The 7,500-nt window shown below is 27.6% G+C and overlaps 1 protein-coding gene across 1 annotated transcript in view; it reads left to right on the top strand.

The window, feature by feature from the left end:
• LOC119594300 (TBC1 domain family member 17-like) overlaps nt 1-7,500 on the top strand; it is a gene marked incomplete at its 5' end in the record, with an annotated part of 71,494 nt that overhangs the window by 19,536 nt on the left and 44,458 nt on the right.

The following is a 7,500-nucleotide window of genomic DNA, read 5'->3' as shown; positions in this document are numbered from 1 at the left end:
CCATCACTGCCGGGTCATGTGTACCAGCATCATAACAAACCATTTGGTGTGTGTGTTGCTGTATGTGCAGCAACAAGCCAGATCATGTGGAGTGGGACGTTTGGCTTAATGTAGCAGACTCCCGCGCTCAGTGTCTGGCCATTGTCAGAAACCACCAGAGTTTATCACACTCAGGGATTTCTGTTACCCGGCAGCGAATGGGTGACTGAACCCTTTGATATCCTTTTTGCTCTGCTGGTCCTACCTGCTGAGCTTTTAGTGGAAAAGGATGTCTGATTCTATCTGTGATTAGTAAGGCTACTGTGCTACAAATTAATTTTATTTTTAGGTGTGATGATTTTTTAATATGTGCAAGTAATGGATTTGTTGCATACTGTAGTGGATTTTTATTTTCTTACATTCATGTGCATCAGGGATATCTTACAAGCAACAGGCCACAAGAAGCATTTTGCCCAAATTTTTGTGTGCTCCATCCAAGGGAAATTTCTGATGTTGAAATTGCAAGAATTTCTCAAGAAGCTCTCACAAAGTGTCATGCCCATCCCTAGGATACAGTTTTACTTGCTCTTGGTAATTGATCAGCCATTAGTGTGAGTTTTACGTATATATGTGTATGTGTATATGAGTCTCTCTCTTTCTCTTTCTCTTTTTCTCTTTGTTTGTGTATATGTGTCTTTATATAAATGGATCTCTTAATTTCACTCCCCATTATCTCAGTCTGTCTTCCCCTGTACCATAGATTGATTGAGACAGACACACAGACAGTTAGCTAGAGAGGAGAGAGAGAGAGAGAGAGAGAGAGAGAGGGAAGAGAAAAAGAGAGAGAGAGAGAAAGAGAAAAGGAAGAGAGAGAGAGAGAAGAGAGAGGAAAGAGAGAGAAGAAGAGAGAGAAGAGAGAGAGAGAGAGAGAGAGAGAGAGAGAAGAGAGAGAGGAGAGAGAGAGAGAGAAAGCAAGAGAGAGAAAGAGAGAGAGAGAGAGAGAGAGAGAGAGAGAGAGAGAGAGAGAGAGAGAGAGAGGGGGGGGGGGGGGGGGAGAAGATGAGAGAGAGAGAGAGAGAGAGAGAGAGAAAAAGAGAAAAGAGAGAGAAAAGAGAAAAGAAGAGAAAATGAGAAAAGAGAAAAGAGAAAAGAGAGAAAATGAGAAAGAGAAAAGACAGAAAATGAGAGGGAGAGGGAAAGGGAGAGAGAGAGAGAGAGAGAGAGAAAGAAAACTAGAGAGAGAATGAGTGAGAGAGAGAGAGAAAACAAGAAAGAGAGAAAACTAGAGAGAGAGAGAGAGAGAAAACGAGAGAGAGAGAAAAGAGAGAGAGAAAACGAGAGAGAGAGAGAGAGGGAGAGAGAGAGAGGGAGAGAGAGAGAGGGAGAGAGAGAGAGAGGGAGCGAGAGAGAGCGAGAGAGAGAGAGAGAGAGAGAGAGCGAGAGAGAGAGCGAGAGAGAGAGAGAGAGAGAGAGAGAGGGAAAAAGAGCAAAAGAGAGAGAGAATGGGGAAATGAGAGAGAGAGAAAGAAAACTGGAGAGAGAATGAGTGAGAGAGAGAGAAAACAAGAGAGAGAGAGAAAACGAGAGAGAGAGAGAAAACAAGAGAGAGAGAGAAAACGAGAGAGAGAGAGAAAACGAGAAAACGAGAGAGAGAAAAAACGAGAGAGAAAATGAGAGAGAAAACGAGCAAGAGAGAGAGAGAGATAGAGAGAGAGAGAGAGAGAGAGAAGAGAGAGAGAGAAAATGAGAGAGAAAAAGAAAACAGAGAGAGAGGGAGAAAAAAAAACGGGGAAAAGGGGAGAAGAGGGGAGAAAAAGAAAAAAACGAGAAGAGGGGGGGGGAAAACGAGAGAGAGAGAGAAAACGAAGAGAGGGGAGAAACGAGGGGGAGAAGAAAAAACCGGGGGAGAGGGGAAAAAAACCGAGAGGGAGAGGGGGAGAGAGGAGGAAGGGGGGGGGAAGAAAAAAGAGAGGGGGAAAAAAAAGAGAGAGAGAAAAGGGGAAAGGAGAGAGAAAAAGGGGGAAAAAAAAAAAAAGAGAAAAAAGAGAGGGGAAAAATTGAGAGAGAGAGAAAGAAAAGACAGAGAGAGAAAAAAGAGAAGAGAGAAAAAGAGGAAGAAAAGGGCAAGAGAGAGAGGGGAGAAAACGAGAGGGGAGGAAGAAAAAGAAGAGAGAAAAAAAAGAGTTTGGGAAGAAAAAGAGGAAGAAAAGGACGAAAAGGGGAGAGAGAGAGAGGAAAGAGAGAGAGGGGCAAAAGAAGGGGAGGAAAGAGAGAGAAAAACAAGGGGGAAGAGAGGGGAAAAAAAAGAGAGAGAAAACGACGAGGGGAAAAAGGAAGAGAGAGAGAGAGGGAGAGAGAGAGGAGGGGGAGAGAGAGAGAGGGGGGGAGGAGGGGGGAGAAGAGAGGGGAGAGAAAAGACGAGGAGAGAAAAGGGGAGGGGAAGAAAAAAAGAGAGAGAGAGAGAGGGAGAGAGGGGAAAAAAGGAAGAAAAGGAGAGAGGGTTGAGGGAGAGGGGAAAAAAGGGAAGAAGAGAAAAAGAGTTCCGAAAGAGAGGAGGCGGAGGAGAGAGAGGAGAGAAAAAGAGAGAGAGGGGAAAAAATGAAGAGAGAAGAGGGGAGAGAGAGGAAAGCGAGAAAGAGAGAAAAAATTGAGAGAAAAGAGAGAGAGAGAGAAAAACAAAAAAGAAAAGAGAAAAAAAGAGAGAGAAAAAAGAAAAGGGGTGGGGGAGAGAGAGGGGGGGGAAAAAGAGAGGAAAAGAGGAGAGAAAAAAGAGAGAGGGGAGGGGAAAAGAGAGAGGAGAAGAAAAAAAAACGAAAGAGGAGAGGAGAGAAAGGGGAGAGAGAGGGGGAGAGGGGAGGAAGAGAAAGAGGAGAGAGAGAGGCCGGAGAGAGAGAGCGAAAAAGAGGGGGAGGGGAAAAACGAGGGGAGGGGAGAGAAAAAAGAGAGAGAGGAGAGAGAAAAAACGGGGGAGAGGGAGAGAGAAAGGAGAAAAAAAAAACCCGGAGCAGAGAGAGAGAGAGAGGAGAAGAGAGAGAGAAAAGAGGAGAGAGAGAGAGAGAGAGAGGGGAGAGAAAAAGAGAAAAGGAGAGAGAGGGGAGAGAGGAGAGAGAGGAGTGGGGAAGGAGGGGGGGAGAGAGAGAAGAAGAGGGGAGAGAGAGGGGAAGAGAGAGAGGAGAGAGGGGGAGAAAAGAGGGGAGGAGAGAGGAGAGGGGGGAGGGGGGAGAGGGGGAGAGAGAGAGAGGGGAGAGGGAGAGAAAGAGGAATAGAAAAGGAGAGGGGAGAAAAAGGGGAGAGAGGGGTGGGGAAAAAGAGGAGAGAGAGGGGGGGGGGGGGGGGGGGGGGGGAAAAGAGAGGGGAAGAGAGGGGGGAAGGGGAGAAGAGGGGAAAAAGAGGAAAAGAGAGAGAAGGGGAGGGGGTGAGAGAGAGAGAGAGGGGAGAGGGGGGGAGGGAGGAGAGAGAGGGGGGGGGGAGAGAGGAGAGGGGAGAGAGGGAAAAGAGAAAAGTGAGAGGGGGAGAGAGAGGGGAGAGGGGGTAGCAGAGGGGAGAAGGAGAGAGGAGAGAGGGGGAGAGAGTGAGAGAGAGAGAGGGGGGGAAAGAGAGTGAGAGAGAGAGAGAGGGGGGGAAAAGAAAAAGGGGAAAAATTTAAACAAAATAAAAGGTAGGAGAGAAGAGAAAGATAAAAAAAAAATAATAAAAGAAAGAAAAAATATGAAAGAAAAAGCAGGTGAAAAAAGAACCCCCGGGGGAAAGAGATGAAGAAGAAAGGGGGGTTTTAAATAGAAAAACGAGGGAGAAGTAGAAAAAAGGGGGGAGGAAATGAAAAGAGGAAAAATAAAAGAGAATAAGGATTTTTAGAAGAAAGAAAGGGGATAGAAAAAGAAAATGGGGAAAGAAAAAAATGAAAGAAAAGAAAGATAAAAAGGGGGGGGAAAAAAAAAAGGGGGAGAATAAAAAAGAGATAAAAATTTAAAACCAAAAGAAAGGGGGGATTATATATATATATATATATATATTTTTAGATATATAAAAATAAAATATATAATTTTTAAAAGTATGATATATATACTTTAATTTTATATAATAATATTTTAAAAATATATAATATATATACATTATTATAATAAAACCCTATTTTAACCCCAAAATTTTAACTTTAATTATAAAATTATATTTTCTACCCCTATAAAAATATATATATTTTATATATTTTTTAAAAATATTTTATAATATTATAAAACAAAAGGAAGAAAAGAAAAATAGAACCCCAAAAAAAAAAAAAAAAAAAAAAAAAAAAAAAAAAAAAAAACCCCATAAAAACAAAAACAAAACAAAAAACATATTATATAAAATAAAATTTCATATTTAAATTTCTATATAGAAGAAAAATATAAAAATTAAAACAATAAATTAATGGGTTTATATAAAATATATTTTATATAATTTTAATAAAATATAATATATATAAGAAAGCTAGAAAAAATAATAGTATAATATATATAAAAAAAAATTTAATATAATGGGCAAAAAAATATATACATATATAAGAAAATATAAATTAATATATAATATATATAATATAAACTATAATAAAAATTAACATATAATATTAATATATTAAAATTATAAATTTAACAAAAAAAAAAAAAAAAATAAAATAAAAAAAAAAACAAAAAAAAACAAAACAAAAAAAAAAAAAAAAAAAAATTTTTAATAAAAAACAAAAAAAAAAAAATTTTTAAAAAATTTAAAATTATATTATATATATATTTATATATATATAATAATTTAAAATTATATAAATATATATTTTAAAAATATAAAAATAATAATAAAAGATAATATATATAATAATAAAAATAGGGAAAATTTTAATATAAATATCAGAATAAAAATATAATCATATTTTAAAATATAAAAATTTTTAATATATAAAAAAAGAATATTATATATATATATATATTATTAAAATATAAATAATATATATATATAAATAAAAAATGTATAAAATTATATAAAAAGGGGAAAATAAAAAATATATAATATAATAGATAAAAATATAGAAATAGTATGATAATGGGAAAAAGAGATTATTAAAACATAATATATTTTATATAAATTAACATTTTTAATAGATATAAAAAATGATATGTAAATAATATAAATTAAAAAATATAAATAGTAAATAGACTTAAGAGAAAAAAATAATAATAAAGTAAAAAATAATATATAAATATAAAAAAAATTTTTAAAATATAAAAAAAATTTAAAAAGTTTGGTATAGTAAAATATACAAAAAATAAAATTTTAAAAATTTAAAATATAAAAGATATATATAAAAATATATAGATGGGGTAAATAAGTTTATTAAATATTTTAAAATATAAAATAATAGATATAAAATTTTATATTTAATTAATAGAATCATATAATAGAGAAAATATATAGAAAGAAGAGATATATATAATATATGAAGATGAAAAGGGGTTATATTAAATTTTTTAAATTTAGTAATATGAGAAGATAATTTAAAATGGGCAATATCATATATATATATAAATATATATATATAATATAATATATAAAAGATAAATATAAAAGTAAAATAAAGATATAAATAAAAATTTTTTAAAAAATAATATAGTATAAATTTTAAAATTAATATGATATATATATATAAATATATTTTAATAACAAATTTTTTTTAAAACCCAGTATAATAAAAATATTTTTATAAAATAATATTTTTTTTTGGGTATATTTTAAATTTGATAAATATATGTTTTATAATAAAATTATATAGAAAATATTATATATTTTTATTTTATATATATATATATATATAATATATTTTATTTTAATTTTTATATTTATATTTTCTATAAAATTTATTTATTTTATAAGTAAATATATATATAAAATAATATAATATATTATTTATATAAAATGTAGAAAAATATAAAAAATTTAAAATATATAAAAATTTTTTTTTATTTTTAATTAAAATATATATAAAAAATATATATGTTTATATAATTTTGTATTATATATTTTATATAATAAAATTTTTATATTTTTAAATATTTTGTATTTTTTATTTTTTTATGTTATAATATAATATATATATATATATTTTTATTAGTTTATAATAGATATTTTAAAAATATATATATATTTTTAAAATTATATATAAAATGATAAAAATATAGTGTATATATATAAAAAAAATAGTATAAAAATTTTAATATTATATATATATATATATATGTATATTTGTATTATATATATTTTATAATATATATATATTAAATATTATTATATTTTTAATATATGAATTTATAAAAATAAATATAATAATTATATATAAAAAATTTTTATATTAATTTTAAAAGAAATTTTATAATATATAATTATATATATTATGGGTATATATATTTTATATAAAAATAAAATTATATTATTTTTATATATAAAAGATAGAAAAAAAGATTTTATAGATATATATTTTTTAATATATTTTATAATATATAATATAAAATTTATAAAAAAAAATATACAAAATTTTAAAACCCTATTATATAAATTATAAAATATATATTAATTTTTAAAATTTTATTATAAAATATATAACATATTTTTAAATATATTAATTTTAATTAAAATAATAAAATATATATAGATTAAATTTAATTTTTTTTTAAAAATTTATATTTTATAAAAACATATATATAAAAAAATATAATTTAAAATTAAAAATTATTTTAGGAAAAAAAATATATAAAAAATATAAAATATATTATTTTAAACATATATATATATATATATATATATATATAATTTTGGTTTAATATAAAAAAAATATTAGAATAGAATAATATATATATATATATATATATATATATATATAAATAGATATATAAAAAAAAAAATTTTAAAATTATATAGGGTATATTTTAAAATTATATATAATATAAAATTATTAAATAAAAATTTTTAAAAATTTTTATTAAAATTTTTTATATAGTTTGTATTAAAATTATTGATTATTATTTTTTTAATTATTTATATATATATATATATATTTATTTTTTTTTTAAATTTAATTAATTTTATTTTTTTTTTTTAAAAATTTTAAAAATATATAATATATATAATATATTTTATAAAAAAAATATATATATATAAAAATTATTTTGGGGTTTTGTGGGGTTTTATAAAATATACACTGGGGAATTTTTTATAGACTTTGTATTTACATAATACTTTCATGTTTTTATAGTTTAAATAAAAAATAAAAAAATTTTAATTATAATATATATAATATATATTATATATATTATAATAATATATAAAATTTTTTATATACACATATAAACACTTTATATTTATGTTACATATTTACTTTATTTTCCTAATTTAATGTTTTTTTTAAAATTTTGATTTATTGGCTGATACTTTTGAGGTGCCATCTCATGGTTGTAATATTTATAGATATTGTTTGTTTAGATTCCTCTGCTCTGTGGT

The sequence above is a fragment of the Penaeus monodon genome, chromosome 3 (assembly GCF_015228065.2).
Source record: "Penaeus monodon isolate SGIC_2016 chromosome 3, NSTDA_Pmon_1, whole genome shotgun sequence".
NCBI classification, from domain to species: domain Eukaryota; kingdom Metazoa; phylum Arthropoda; class Malacostraca; order Decapoda; family Penaeidae; genus Penaeus; species Penaeus monodon.
This window is presented reverse-complemented; position numbering and strand designations above follow the sequence as displayed.